At 41.6% G+C, this 16654-nt stretch overlaps 1 long non-coding RNA gene across 1 annotated transcript; it reads right to left on the bottom strand.

Annotated features, from left to right (window-relative positions):
- Nucleotides 1–727: 727 nt before the first annotated feature.
- On the bottom strand, nucleotides 728–15935 carry LOC148003807 (uncharacterized). Its single transcript, XR_015629199.1, has 3 exons — nucleotides 15660–15935; nucleotides 3226–3361; nucleotides 728–2873 (listed from the first exon to the last, which is right to left on the bottom strand). It is a non-coding gene; the product is annotated as an uncharacterized LOC148003807 (long non-coding RNA).
- Between the last annotated feature and the right edge of the window lie 719 nt (nucleotides 15936–16654).

The following is a 16654-nucleotide window of genomic DNA, read 5'->3' as shown; positions in this document are numbered from 1 at the left end:
GGAACTTTTGGAGATAATTATCTGCCTTCCCAGAGTCAAAGCAGCCAAGTCCTTCCTCCTTCTCTTTTGAGGTTTCTTGCTTTAAAAACATAAGAGAAAAGATGACATTTCTAGCTTAGTCTGTCAGGGCTAACTGACATTTTGTAAACACATTGAATGGTGAGTTTTAAAATTGATTATTTTTATGACTATGGGTCTCCAAAGACCCATATTTGGTACACATACTAGAGAGAGCTGCCGGACAGGATAATTGATACACTTACTGTTTACAAAGAGCACATGGAAAGGACCATTGGACTGAGCCCAGGGATCCATATAGAAGAGTTAGGGGAAGGACTGAAGGAGTTGAAGGGGATTGCAACCCCATGGGAAGAACAACAGGATCAACTAACTGGACTCTTCAGAGCTCCCAAGGACTAAGCCACCAACCAAAGAGCATACATGGCTGGTCTGTGGCCCTACTACATTAAGTAGCAGAGGACTGCTTTGTCTGTCCTCAGTGGGAGGGGGATGGGCTTGGTCCTGTGGAAGTTGATGCTCCAGAGAAGAGAGATGCTAGAGGAGTGAGGTGGTAATGGGTGAGTGGCTAGGGGAACACTCTCTTAGAGTCGAAGGGAAGGGAGGGATAGGGAATGGGGTCGGGGATCATGGAGGGAAGACTGGGAAGAGGGACAGCATTTGAAATGTAAATGAATAAAATAATTAATTAAAGCAAAACAAAAACCCCAACATGAAAAATCAGTTAAAATTTTATTTATCTATTTAATCTCCATGTATACATAAAATAACCCAAATGATTCTATTTGGATTGTCCTTTTATTTACAATCAAATTCATTACCACTAAAAAAAAAAAAAAAAGACCTAATACAGGTTTGAAGTTATAGTTGATCTCTACATTACCTTTTTCCTATTTATAGTAAAGAAACAAAAACCACTATTTCCTTATTGTGGAATTGCAAAGTAAATGGTGCTTTATCTCCTACTGAAATCACATCTGAGCACCGCCAATTAGCATTAATTAGAGTATAGTCTAGTTGGAATGCACTGATGGTGTAATTTACAGCAGAACTGTTTTCTTACCTTTACACACATAAAGCATATATAGCAAGTAGGGTGTTGCTGACAACGGATATGGAGAAGTAATAGTCAAGGGGGATTTGGAATTATCACAGTGGTACTATTAAAATCAGTACCGTTGTCTATTATACACCAGGATCTGCATCGATTATCTGCTTTCCATCAGCCAGAGGTAGATGAGTTTGTGTCTGGTCCCAGGTTCCTAAGAGGTTGCACAGCTTCTCGCTGAGGACTTCTTGTTGGCAAAGCATTATGGTCTCATTGATAGCCTAGTGAACCTTGCTAACATGTGTTTTGAAAACTACGTTTCAAACATTGAAAACCCTACTGAGTTGGTGTACAGGTAAGTGACAGGAGTGATTACTGAGTATGTGAGAGGCCCTTGGTTTGATCACTGCCAACACACACACACACACACACACACACACACACACACACACACACACACTCAGCTCAGCATCCCTCCAGCTGCCTGGGGTTAATGACGTCAGAACAAATATGACTGCATGTGAGGTTGAAAATGTACCTGTGTCCAGCTTATAACTTCCACAATATGAGCTAATGTCTTATTCTTTATATCTAATTCAGTCCATTCATTTCTATTGTAGTCTCCTGCTTCTCTTATCTCATGAGGTATGTCTCTTTCCAGCAACAGAGCAGAAATATCTGGTTATTTTAAGAAGACACAGCAACAGTGAGTTAAGCATGAAAGCGACATGAGGTCACCTCTACTCACCCTCCTAGAATAGAACTTTTAATATTGTCTGTTAAGGGCACTGGTAAGCAATGGTGACAACAGGAACAATGGAGAGGCAGATGCCTGAGAGTCATCTGGGTTGGAGAATGAGACCCTGTCACTTTAAAACCCATCACAATTCAGAAAATTTCTCTTCTCTGATAGAAGCTCAGAGCATATCAAAGCCTAAAGTGAGGACGGCTTTGATGGACTCCCTAAAGTACTAATTGATATGTCTGATAATATTTTGTACGCTTTTTCTATAAAGTTTTGCAAAGATTCTATCTCACTTTTGTCATGAGAAAGAAATCAATAAAATACTTAAAATAGAAAAGACGTTGAATGGGAATCTTATCAGTGTATCCTCACAGCCTCAGGGTCTATAAATCAGAGATTGGTCACCTGCAGATGGAAGACAAATCCAGTCTGCTTCATGGTTTTATTATCAAAGATTCCTTGGGATGTAACCGTGCTAGTCCACTTACACAATGTCTATGTTATTTGACAGCACAGTTGAATAGCTATCACCGAGTCTCAATAGTCTGTGAAATCAAGAGGGAGAACTGGGCTCTGAGACAGAATCCTCTGCTCTGGGCTCTCAAATTTTCTAGGACCAGTCACAGACAATAATATAGTAGATACCAAATCTATGCTGCCACAGTTACTCTGTCGTTGGATGGAGTTCACAATCCTTGATGCCTCTCTATGCCCTTGACTGTTAAAAGTCCATCCAAGTAGCTTTATGTATAAACTAAAATGATACCTTATAGTTTGGCAAATAGCTCTGAAGGAAGTAGGGCTAAGATGATGCCTCTGCCTCAATTTTTATGGAAGGAGAAAATTTTAAAATGGCAGAAATCAATGAAGAGTTTTCCTTTTTAAGTGGAAGTTGGGTTTCCTTGAAGGCCAGAGAGCTCATAGCATCCAGAAAAGGAAGGTCTCAGTAAGAATTTGAGACAAGTCCCAGTAGTTTCTTCTCCATTATTGTTTGATAACTTGCCACCAACTCCAGAACAGAGGACAGGTGTATCCATTCTGGCCAGGGAGATATATGGTTGCCTATAGGGCAAAGATAAAATATGCAAGGGTTATTAATTTTTTTTTAAAAAAGATACCATTGCTCCATGCTGACTTTAGATAAGACAGGAAGTCAACTCTTTGGTATTTTATCACCAAATATCCAATATTCACTCATATTGAGGGGAAGCTGATGTAGGTGAGGGGTGAGATTTGTACACAGAGACACAGATTTTTGACTTGTTTGAGCTCTTATAGATAAGAAAATTAGATTTATTTTCAACCTCTATTTACTATGACTTTATTTTATTTTATGGTTGATACCATGTTGATTAAAATATATGTTGAAAATGCCGTATATGTCTCCCTCTCAGGCAGTCTTTGGGATACTTGCCTGAACCCAGGATAAAGCTTATCTACAGATTTAAGAAGCCAGGTTCTGGGAAGTTGCCAAAGTCAGTTGGATAGCCCGGCAGATGAAGAGCAGAGAAACTCTGCAGGAAGTAGAAGCAACCAAAAGGATCCAAGGCCTGGAATAAAGAGAAGTAGAAGATGAAAGACAGGGAATGTCCTATAGGGGAGTGGTCCTAGAGTCCCAAGCCTTAGAAACTCCCACATGCTTTCTGTTGAGTCTACTATTTGTCCTAAGATATACCTTCTTATTCTCACAGAAAGACAAGATGATGAGGTCACCAGTCTTGATCACGTGTTCAGAAATCCTTTGTAGATCAGATACTGTGAGCACCCAGTATAACATCCAAAACTCATCTCCCTCACCCCCCACCCACCCCACAAACCTTGCCATGCTCCTGTTGTTGGCCATGAACCAGTTCGAGGCTTTTCCAAAGAAAACCTTTTATCTCAAAGGATGAAGAAGCTATGACACCACCTTAAGGGTACATGGTTGTCAAGAGCGATTCTGACTCATATCCATTAATAACTGAAAGATATGGGTACTTAAATAAAGAGCCATGCCCTCTGAAATCCTGGTGAACATAATGATGTCTGGAAAATTCCAGGTTCCATACTTCAGATCCAGTCTGTTACATCTTGCTAGCTTTTTACCCTTGAGTACAGCTTCTTTCTCTTGTCCTTTTGTGATTGAGTCAGGATGGAAATGAATCTTGCTGTCTTGTAAGCTCAATTCTTAAAGGTTTTCCTCATCAAGGGAAATGTAGACAAATATATGTAAATCCCTCACCTCATACCCATCCTACTTTTCCCATAACACACACACACACACACACACACACACAAATGCCAAGACACACAGACACATATACACATACACATACACACACACAGACACACAGACACAGACATACATACCTACACAGACATACACACAGACACAGAGCCATACAAACACACAGACACCCACACAGATGTTTATACATAAGTACACACACATGCACACACATACACAGACATGTGCACACAGGACACACACATGCACACACATATACAGTTCAAGAAAGGAACAATGGTACATTTAAAGCAGTCATTTAAAAACAGGCCCTTAGCATTTTCTGTTTTAAATTTAATTTCTTCACTTAATCGTGCATCTTCCGATCATCCTATCAGAGGACATCCCTTCCAGCTAGCAGGATTCCATGACCCATATGAGAGGAAACAATTCTGAGTCTGGTTTACTTCATCTGTTGAAAAACAAAATCTATTTGGCCAAGCTAGACAAACTTTCCTGAGTCTAGCAATCCTCCTAATTTTTTTTTGGCAGAAATGCTTGACAGTCATGAGTTTGATTTCTTTTCCTGACCATGTGAAAATGTCTCTTCTCATCTTGGCCTTGTAACAAACTGTGTGACTTTGGGCAAAGTTCTCCTTGGCCCTCCAACTGTTGATTATAGGAGGCAGTGTTAACTCTTTTCAACTCGGGGCTCTAAAATATGTCAGCACTCCCTAATCACTGTGTTTGCATAGTGATGGTGTGGCTGTGTGTGTTTTCTATTCCTGGGGAAAGGGTTTATGAAATTCACTAACGTTTCTGTGATGACAAAGGAATGGTTCCTTAAAATAATCCCCAGAGACATAGGAGGGCTCAGTGTGGGTAACGTGCTTGCTATGTGTCTTAGTTAAGGTTTCCATTGCCGTTTAGAGACACTATGACCAAGCCAACTCTTATATCAGACAACAGTTAATTGAGGCTGGCTTATATTTTGATAAGTTCAGTCCATTATTACCACGGGAAGGAGCATGGCAGTGTGCAGCCAGACATGATGCTAGAGGAGCTGAGAGTTCTACATCTTCATCAAAGAGAAGCCAGGAGAAGACTGTCTCAAGAGAAAGGTATCTAAGAGAAAGGTCTCTTCCACACAAGGAATTGAACCTCAAAGTCTGCCTAATCAGAGACATTCTTTCTCCAACAAGGCCACACTTATTCCAACAAGCCCATATCTCCCAATAGTGCCATTTCCCATGAGCCAAGGCTATTCAAACCACCCCACTGTGCAAAACATGAGGACCAGAGTTGAGATCCCTAGAACCCACCAGATGTGGTAGCACCAGCCTGTAATCCCAGGAAGAGGCAAGAGGCTCCCCAGGTGTCTCTGGCCAGCCAGTCTATCCAATTGGTAAGCTTCACATTCAGTTAGAGACTCTGACTCAACAGCTGAAGTGAAGAGAAAGAGAAAAAGACACCCAACATTGTCCCCTAGCCTCCACACACAAGGGCACAGGCACAAAACATCTAATTACATAATTGTATTTTTCCAGCTTATGTTGTAGAATTAGGCACTGGCAGGATGAAGGAGACCAGGGAGATGATCCCATTTCTCCACATGTGGCTATGAATGGTCAAGGGTTGGCTCTCTCTCTACCTAATGCTTCCATGAGACTCGGTCTTTCTGGAAAGGAGTTAACTATACTTTTTGGACAGGTCTGTGAAATTAATGTGCTAGTTCCGGGGGCATTTGCCTGAACAAAGAAAAGCCTCCCAGAAAGAGGGCAACAAGAACTGATGAGATTGGTGGCCCTTTAGAGATCATTGCTTTAGTGATAGAATCAGACCAGATCTAAAACTTTCTAGGAACAAGCTCCAAGAATCATGAAGTTGTCATCCGTTACCTCTGTGTATAATAAGACTAAAACAACAACATCAACAACCACCACAAAGCTATTACTTTATAAATGGCTTCAAATTTGTATATTTACTAAATAAAACATTTTTCTAGATTCTTTTTGAATAATTTAAATTTTGGATAAACATATCTAAGATTTTTTTCCCTTCAAAATTTGGAGCAGAAAATTGTGGAGGTGACTGATTGGGTTGGTGGTATCAAGCAAGCACAGCCTGACTCAACAGCCTTCTTGGGTCTCTGACATCATCCTCTGTGCGTGATGGTTTTGCGATTGGCACACAGCCTTGGTTCTGATTACTGAGATAACCTCCTGCACTCCTGTTGGCCTGGAAAAAAACTAAGTCAAGGAAGGAATTGGACACTTTCTCTGCCAGCAAGTTGCTCATATTTGGTGATACTAATGGGAACTCTTTGTTACTTTTCCCTATCTCAGGTCTGCAGTTGAGTTTTAAAACACAAAGATGAACTCAGCCCAGAATATGGAAAATTGTACAACTCTTTAGAGACTATACATTGAAAACATATTCTGTAAGGAAATCCCATGATTTTGTTTCATGTAGGAGCACTGATCACCCAGTACATGTTCCATGAACACGTTAGACACTCGTAAATGCAACCAACAACTGAAGATTTTCACCAAACATGATCATGAAACCAAAATCTGTGGCATAAGCTTTGAGTGTGCACATGTGCACTGTTGTGCTTGTGTGTGCAAGTACCTCTCTGTTTGCCTTATGGGCTGGGGGACCAGAAGACAGCTCTGTTCCTCAGACATCATCTACCTTTCATTGATTTTTTTTTTTTTTGAGACAGAGTCTCTCACTGGTATACAAATGCCAAGTAGGCTAGAATGAATGAAAAACAGGTTCCAGGAATCCACCAGTCTCTTCCTTCCCTGTGGTAAGATTACAGGCATGTGCATTAGAGGCATGTGCATTACAGGCATGTGCTACCACAGTTGACAATTTTATTGGAATTCCAGAGATCGAACTTTTTTTTTGAAGATTTATTTACTTTAGTTTTATGAGTACACTGTAGCTGTCTTCAGACACACCAGAAGAGGGCTTCAGATCCAAATACAGATGGTTGTGAGCCACCATGTGGTTGCTGGGAACTGAACTCAGAACCTCTGGAAGAGCAGCCAGTGCTCTTAACTGCTGAGCCATCTCTCTAGTCCACCAGAAATCAAACTTACATCTTCACATGTGCGAGGCAAACATTTTAACAACTGGGGTGACTTTCCAAATTCTTTCTAAAGTTTTTTTGATTGGTCACAAGAAGATGAGTTTTTGTTTTAGACGATGACTCGGACATTCGAATTCAATGGCCTTGAGTTAACCTGGAGATTCCCAATTAGCTGAAAGCATGGGAAAGTACTGCAGTTGTGAGAGCCATGGTTTTCTTCTGGATTCGAGGATGCTGCTGCTCACACTTAGTTTGATGCTCATTAGGCAAATACTTCCTTCCTAGCTCACCCTTGTATGTCTAGCCTTGGAACTTAATTCTAAACACGTTAGATCTGAAGATCAGGTGCAGCGTCTCTTACCCCACGACAAGTGGTGACGTTAAAAGGCCTTATAGGATGGACAATTCCCCACTTGAGGTACTCCTCCTCCTTCTTGACTCTGTCTTCTCGTCAAATAAATTTGTGTGCTAAACACAAGTTTAGAATTTAGCCATTGATGGGATCTTGCTATGGTTGTGCTGATTCCCAGAATGCATGAGACGTCTTGATCCGCTGCCCTCATCCCCTGCCAATCCCTGCCTCTGAGACGAGAGAAGCCTGTGAACTAACAAAGCCAATTTTGCCTGTCATTCTCACTACTGTATCACTTCCTAAAGAGTAGCTGTAATAGAAACTCCACCCAATCTAACTCTCTTACCTTTCCATGGGACACGTACATGGTCCCCATGTCTAGCATGTTTACACATCTGGCTCGTCCAAATTCTGTTGTTTTCCTCAGAAATGCAAGGAATTGTTTGAAGATGTTGGTCTAGGAGTGGATGTCCTCTGAATCGTTTATGCTGCTGTGGCCTCTAGCCTTGAGTTCCCTTCTTCTTCTTTGAATTAGAATTAAAAATGTAAAAGAAATATATTGAAGGATAGGCTGTTTCTCTTCTTCATTTATGGTCTAACTTCCATCAACAATCCTGGTGTTTTGTTTTGTTTTTTTCCCCTTTCTTTTGTTTTTAAAGAGCATTGGGTGTCTAGGGGGACCTTGCCAAACCAGACTCCATTATTCTGCCTGGATCCATGGAATGCTCTCCAGACCACAAGAAGTTGGAGGCCGTGGAGAAAGGCTGTGCTGAGCAGTTCTTAACCTGTGTCTTGAGGGTTACCTGCTCCTATTGGCCTCCTTACTCTTTTTCTCCCTTTTTGGGCTGAGCCAACCTTTGTGGCATCATTTTTTGACTTCTCATATGTTCAACAGTCACTTCCCCGCACCCCTCCTCACTCTTGTTTTTTTAACTTCACAAAGATGTGTATTGACACTGTCTCTTATATGATCAAGGGTGCGATCAAGGGCACCAGGGACCCAGTATACTTCACTTTAACCCCTTGCATTTCCCTGAGGTGTTTTCTTCATGCAATATGAACTTTTAATTTTTTCCAGGCTTCTGTGTTTTGTCCAGCCTTCAGCCTCTCTGGAGCTCGGCTTGCCTCCTTGTTTAGGGAAAGATTATTGCTTCACAGTGAGACCATCTGACAGTTGTTATCTGCGACCTGAGACGGAACTGCCAGTGAAGAGTGCCAGAGAGAGCGATGAGTAAGACCTCCTGGTTTCCCAGGCCCCACCACCATCTGGGACCACCCCAGGGAAGAGACCGGTATGGCTTCGACAAGTGTTCACAGGAGGAGGGAACAACCCCTTCTTCCCTGACCCAGCCGTGGCCAATCTCATTGTGGACTGGAATCCCTACAAACCATGAAATCCATCCATTTGGATGTGTCCTCTGTTACCCTTCCTTTCAGATCTCTTTCCTTCTCCTTTTCCCCTCTTCCTCCTGCCTCTGCTTTTCACAGTATCCTGAGTGCCAGCTGCCGGGTGACATCTCCCTGGGAGGCAGACACAATGGCAGACATAATTCTGTGCACACCCAGTGAGCCATGCTTTCCCAGAGACTCCCCAGGTCCAGTGGGAATAAACCCATGCTCTTCGCTGTTCGCTGTTCACTGTTCGTCAGGCCAGCTGGGCCCTGCAGGGATGGAGCACGTTGGCGTCAATGCAGCCCCTCGCAGGTGTTTCCTTCTTAGCCTGTTTTCAGCCCAACTGCTCCTGCCCGCAGTGGCCTCTTCTTAGCCTTGTACATTGTGTTCTTCATTTCTCTACATCATCGTCTTCCTACACAGCTCTCTGTCTCTTTTTGTTTCGTTATTCCCTTTCCCTCTGTACATCTGACGCCCTCTGTGCTATTTCTATGTGGGGCCTACTGCCTGGTATATAACTTGCAATCAAGACATCTCTGCTGAAGAAGTGGATAAGTAATTAGAGGGTATAAGAAATAACCAGTCACAAGCCAAATAATACTGACTGCTTTCTTTCTGTGCTTTACCAAGTACTGTTTTGTGTATATTATTTCAAATTCTCAAACCGATTCTGAGACAGAAGACAATTTTATGTTTTGCTAAAATAAAACGTGGAGTCTCCGAGGAGTTGGTGTTTTCCCAAGGCCACCCACCAAGAGAAGGACAGACCTGCCTTCCATCCTCGGATGTGTCTGCCTCTACAATCAACAGGCTTTCATTCCTCTTATTCTGCCTGTGCAATCACACAAGCAACTTACCATGGGGCAGAGAGAGATAAGATCCTTATGAGACAAAGATGAAACACCAGGGTAGTTCAAAAGAGAAAGAAGTGACCTTTGGAATGACAAGATGATTGTTTTTCAGGGTTTTAGTGGAAGGGCACTGGGGCAGCTAAAGAGGGAACAGAAAATCCCAGGACACTTGGCTTAGGGAGGTGGCTCAGTGAGTGTGAGGCCCTAGATTTGGGTTCCCAGAACCCACATAAATCCACATGCTGAGATCTCAAGATTCTCACAGCTAGATGGGAGGCAAATACAGAAGAATTCTGGGAAATTCATGGGCCTAATAACTTAGTATACAACGAAGAATGAAAGAACCTGTCTCAAACAAGAAGGAAGGTTTGAGCCTTAGTAGAAACTTAGTAGAGGTTAGGCTACTTGAAGTAGACTCTGACCTCCACACACTAACTGTGGCATGAATTCACCCTACTCATATGAATAGTGCATGTGTGAGTAGACACACACACACACACACACACACACACACACACACACACGGTATACCCTAGGATACAGTGTGGGCAAATGTCAGAATGTATCATGATGAGTGAGTGAGTTTGTGTGCACATGTGCATGTGTATGATGTATGTATCTATACATCATAGACTGGGCAGGAAGACAAGTAACATAGAATGAGATTAAATTCAACTCAAATGAATTAGCGTTTTGGAGAAAGGAGAAAGAAGCAGTTCCTTCTGTATTCAATTCTGACTTCAGTTCTTAAGGGCAGATATGCACATCTGCATTACTGCATCAGAGCTTCATATGTGCATGATGATCCCCAAAACTTCTGCTCCAAGAAACAATACTGCTTATGTATGGAAAACGTGTCTTGTCATCAAGTCACGTTTAATTTTAGACATTGTCTAAATAGTCTAAAACCTGTCTAGCCTAAGGGTCACCATGTCCACATTACCACGGAAACTGGAGTTTAGTAATTCAGCCTCCTCACTGAATCAAGAAGGATTTCAGCTGGAAAAGCTGTGCCCTGATTGTTTTGAACTTTGAGGGCACGCTGGATATGTTCACTGACAAATCTGTTGTTTGTGCTTGGCTTTGCTGTTGCCATGTTAGGCACCCTCTATTTGCTGCTGGGCGCTGTTGTCTTCATAAGTTTCTAGGTCTCTGCTTTCAGGTCAGCTGTGTCTGGTGACTCTAAAGCTGAAGTCCTATGGTTCCAAACGGTTGGTATTCTTTTTAATTTTCATGGTCATGGGCTCTATAATGGTGGCCTCACAAATGACAAGGGTGTCCTTATTTTTAAGCAATGAAACCCACAAAGGAAGACTGGAGTCAGGTTGATAGGATAGCTAAAGGGTAGGAGACATGATGTAGCCTGTTTAGATGAGTAACTGTGTTACAGAACTGAATCTCTTTGATTCTCTTGGGTAAAGAGATGAATTGTATCATTTATAGCTGATAAATCAATCCATAGAATTAAAGGTATATTTAAAGTGTAATAACAGATGTTATAGAATAAAGTTGAATAGCAAGGAAAAGATGAATGGGAAGAAAAGAGAATTGTAATAGGTACCATCAACTGGGCAGCTTGATTACTGTATGAATCATTTAACATTAGGAAGAGTGTGATTCCCAATGGGGACTTAACAGTTTGGAGCATACTCATGCCTGAGAACAGAGCATCTATATGGAAACAGAAAAGCATTTGATGTAACAGGCCATGGGAGGAATATATTTTTAGAAGGTATCTACATGTGTTCTCTTAGTTCAGAACTAGGGAATAAAAAGTAATGTAGAGTAGACTGTCAAAATTACACAAATAACAGGGGAAATCCAATTAGTGCATCCAGCCAGCCCTCTTGTTCCCAAGTCCCACACTCATGCATTTAGCTTTTGATGGCTCGAAAACACAAGCAAATGGAGAAGTTGAGCCCGCTCTTCCCAACAGCCTTTCACCCATATAGTATAATGACTAGTCTTCATTATATTAGAAGGAGCTCTGCATGTTACAAAAGGAGAAAAGTAAACACCAGCCCAGCTACAAACCCTTCAGTCTCTGAGAATGACCTGCCTTCAAGATATACTGGTGAGTGGTGGTACAAAGCTCATGGGGATAACCAACCAAGATCTGATTTAAGATCCACTTCATGAGACGGAACCCATACCTTAACTCTGTTTGTGCAGCCAAGAACCTGCGACTAGACAGGATAGGGATGCACAGGAAAAGCAAATGCTATTACTTTGCTAAAGGAGTTTGGCAATAAAATAACCTAGTGATATTCAGTCATACTCAGAGGTCCATGTCTTGCCCAGCTATCGTCAGAGACGCAGCAGATAGGAACTATACAGAGAGCCATAGCCAGAAAACTTACAGAGAGTGAGAGACCGTGGAAGACTTAGCCCTAAATGGGATGTCTCCATCAAATCATTCCCCTCAGGGCTCAGGGAACTCTGGGAAGAGGAGGCAGAAAGCATATAAGAGGTAGAGGGAGTGGGGATGGGGGACACCAAGGAAATGAGACCTTCTAGATACAACAGGACTAATGCTCACGAGGATCCTAGAGACGCTGCCGCATGCGCAGGGCCAGTATAGTTCTCTACCAGATGGGGTCCTAGAGCTGAAGGGAGAAGTGGACACGTGCCCCCATCTCTGAGCCAGAGACAATATCCAATTGATAGCTACTTGCAAATGGAAGCTTAAGTTTTCTCCAAGGGAGTCTCACTGGTGAAACAAGTCACTCTTAAGGGAGGGTTCCATGCCCAGCACTCGAGGGCCAGAACAAAATGAATGCAGTGGCATCTGTGACAGTTCCTTGTCCCATAATGCAGTCGGGCATTTTTTTCTAACTTATATATCCTTTAAGTATATATTACAGCTTCCAGCTTGAGGCTTTTGTGGGATTCCAGAGTGTGTGAATTCGTGTGTCTCCCTGTATATATGCGTTTCTTGTGCTTTTCCCTTTGCCCTTTCTTGTATTATTGTTCTGCCACATCCAGATTTGTTTGATTTCTTTTTTTATTATTCCTTAGGTGCCTGTTTTTCCTAACAAGAGACAGAAAGGATGTGGCTCTGGATAGGAGTAGAAGTTGGGAGGAACAAGTAGGAGTAGAGGGCAGGAAAGCATAGAATATATTGTCTGAAAAACATCTATTATCAATGAAGGAAAACAAGAAAAAGGTCTAGAACAAAGAGAAAATTTTGAATTTGCCACAAGCCAAGCACAATGGTGAAGTCATATGAAGCTATGTGTGGGCACACCCTGCTGTAGCCTCTGACAGCTCACAATCCCTCAGTCTCTCTTTAGCACACTTTTGAACATTGTTGGTTTATATCTGATTTGTGTATTATATAGTTATGGCTAAGAAGGATGTCTCTGTCACCAAGATGATTATACATTCCTTAAATATACAATGTGACAACTATTTGGCTACTTTTTACACTGGATTAAGTATTATGAGTAACCTGCTGGTGGCTTAGATTATGGGGAAAGCATGAGGAGACTATGCACAAATATTATGCTACTCTGTAAAAGGGACTCGAGCATTCGTAGACTTAGTGATCATGGGAGTCCTGAAATATCCAGAAGATACTAGAGCACTGTGGCATTGAAGACAGAGCACACACAGATATTTTCTCCTGTGGGAAAATTTTGTGTGTGGACACAGTACAGCCAAATGTTAGGACACCAAGACAAAAGAGTTAATTTCAAACAAAATTTATACTACATACATCCCAAAGTCATTAGTTGAGAAGCTTATAAAACTTGAGCAGAGTGCTTAGTTGGAAATGATTTTTATGAGTCTCATGTAAGGTGGAAAGAAATAGGAGAAGAACATCAGCCTCTGGACACCCATTCTTCCACACACACGGGTATGCAGATATATATGATATATATGTGTCCATTATGCACATATGCATGTGCATGCATGTGTGTGCACACACACAAACTCACATGCACACACACACACACACACACACACACACACACACACACACACACATGCATATACCAAGAAACGCTCAGAATGCTTTACGAGATTCGTCTTCTTGTTAAGCACCTAACTTTAACAAAAGTAACTTTAAGTAAAAATACTTTTCATAATTGGTGTTTTTTGTATATTCTACACAAATAAGACTAATACATTGTTATGAAGACTTCTTTTTCTTAAAGAAGTTATTAAGTTATTAAGTCATTATTAAGAATTAGTATAACTCAAATGACTTTAGGAAGAAATAATGCTTTATATTGTTTTTAGCTAAAAATAGTAAGTCAATATTTTATTTCCTAATAACGATCTCTTGTAATACCTAAGGATGACTTGTAGTGTGTATGAAAATAAATATTTAATAGTGATTTTAAAGTGCACATAGCATTTTTTTCTCTGGTGGTATAGATATTCTTTTATCACAATTTAGTTACAAGAGTATAATGATTTACTTATGCAACATAATGTCAAGCTGGGGGCCTTTTTTTCTAACCTTTAAAAACTATTCCATTAGCATAATTAATTATACATAATAATGGGTCTCATCATTTTCATACATGCACATAATGTATTTCTATCATATTCAGACACCCCTGATATCTCCTCTTGTCTTCTCATTAATCCTTTTCTTCCAAACTAGGCCTCTCTTTTAATTGCCCTCACCATACCCTACTCCTGTGTGTGTGTGTGTGTGTGTGTGTGCGCGCGCGTGTTTATCCCTGTGAGTTTCATTAGGGTTGTTTATGGAGCATAGGGTTGTTTAGATGGAGAATCTGTTTATAGGAGCATGGACACCTTACCAGTGACCACACACTGAAGAAAATGTCTCTCCCTCTTTATCAACAATTAACCAAGTCTAAATTGCTGAGCTAAACATTTTTTATTGGATATATTTCTTTATTTACATTTCGAATGTTATTTCCTTTCCTGATTTCCTGCCCATAAGCCCCCTATTCCCCCCTCTCCCATAACGGTGTTCCCTGCCATCCACCTCTCCTTACCACCTCCCCCACACATTCCTCTGCACTGGGGGTCCAACCTTGGCAGGACCAAGGGCTTCCCGTTCCACTGGTGCCCCAACAAGGCTATTCCCTGCTACATATGCAGCCGGAGCCCTGGGTCAGTCCATGTACCATCTGTGGGTAGTGGTTTAAATGAACTAATCATTTTGTTGTGGTATCATGATATAATAAATACTCATGCCGCTTTAGATTTGTTTATATTTATGGCTGTTTTGCCTGCACGTAAGAAACTGCCCATTAAATACAAGATAAAAGTTACAGGATGACCTATCAGGAGGATGTTGTGGGAAGCCTTACCGGAAGTCCTTACTTCTCCGTAGATTGGGCTTGTGGGGGTATTTTCCAAAGTATGCTATGTCTAATATCCCTGAGAGGATCGTGTTCCCTCAAGAAGTCAGCATAGTGGCCAAGTGCCATAGGCAGATAGATCTAAGCAAACCTGGACAAGGTTCTTCTACGACAGAAGCTGCCTGATACAGGAGGCTCTTCTCTGGAAACCTCTTCTTGTGCCTTCAAGTAAGTCTTAAAGATTCCCCATCGCAGAAGAGCAGATGAGAAAAAGAGTCAGTTAGTAGACTCTTAGCCCCTGAGACGACCACCGCTCTACAGCAGTGGCGGAACTTCACATCTACTTACTCCCCTTCCCTGTTGGGTTGGTTTTGCTGGGGCCAGACACTGAAATCGGTGAGCCAGAAAGGCAATAGATGGGCCTGCACAGAAGCATCTGAGTCCCCATTTCATGAAGTTGCAGCACGGGTTTAAGAAAATAATTGGCTTGCTTACGGTCTCCCATTGGATACTGTGGATCATTTTGGGCAGATCTCTTCAGCAGGCCCTTGTGTCTTGTGACTCATGGCAGTTAATTTAGAACAATCAAGAGAAAGTCAGGAGAACGATGATCTACAGAAAGGAGGGCAACAGGAAGGAAGCGTTGGGCAAACTCACAGACTCACGTGGATCTCCAAGCTTCAGGGCCAGAATTTGTACAGAGTCTTTCTCCACTCTGTTTTGCAGCGAGTCAAACACTTTCTTCCTCAAAGATGAAGGAGGGAGAGGAAGGAAGCCCTTGCAACATGAATCTCACCAACTCAACCACTCGACGGGATGCTAAAGCATTTTCTTTGCCCGTTGAGGATTGCAGGAAATAGTGGTTAAGTTCTTCCTCACCGGTGACACCTGTGGACTGAATTCATTCATTCTTTTCACAGGCTGCAATCAGCACCTTCTGCAGTGTGCCTCGACCTCCGGAGCTGTTGTCAGTTTATTCTGGGAGATGCTTACAGACAAAAGCATACCTCAATAGCCTCTAAACACTTTACATGGTTCATTAAGGCTCCGTGAAAGAGTCAACAAAGGAGACACGTATCTCTACTTAGAATTTAATGAAGAGCTTTAAAATAAGAGTGATCCCTGGTTAAACATTTGGTTAAATATCATAAAACATCAACTATTATAAATGTGACGATCTGTAGCAATTGGCATTATTCTGGTCGCTGTCTTTAAATACTCCCTTTACAAATAGCTTCTCCAATGTAGAATTTAAAGGGCAAACATTCTACACATTTTGTTCACAAAAAAAATTTTTATATCACATAGATAGTCTAAAAAGGCAGCCCTATTTCTGAGCTATACATTATGTACTAATGTCTAAATATTTTGACAGTGCAGGCAAGGCAGTCAGTAAATAGGTTTGGTTTTCATACACTAATCTAATCGCCAAGGGCAGTGTAAATTATCAAGATGTTTCATCTATATCTAAAACCATCCCGTTTCTACCAGTCTTCCAAGAAGAGCCCAAGGAGCCTGGGATGTTTATCAAATATCTTGAACACTTTTCAGTAAGCTCTAACTCAAAGTAAATTTGACCACCACCACACTCCCCCAGTAGAAATGGAGTCCCAGTGGCTAATCTGGTTCTTGATTTGTCCTTCCTTCCCTCTTACTGAAA

This window comes from Rattus norvegicus, chromosome 9, assembly GCF_021556685.1.
Source record: "Rattus norvegicus strain SHRSP/BbbUtx chromosome 9, alternate assembly SHRSP_T2T, whole genome shotgun sequence".
Classification (NCBI taxonomy): domain Eukaryota; kingdom Metazoa; phylum Chordata; class Mammalia; order Rodentia; family Muridae; genus Rattus; species Rattus norvegicus.
Note: the sequence above shows the minus strand (reverse complement) of the source record. Positions and strands in the feature narration are given on the sequence as shown.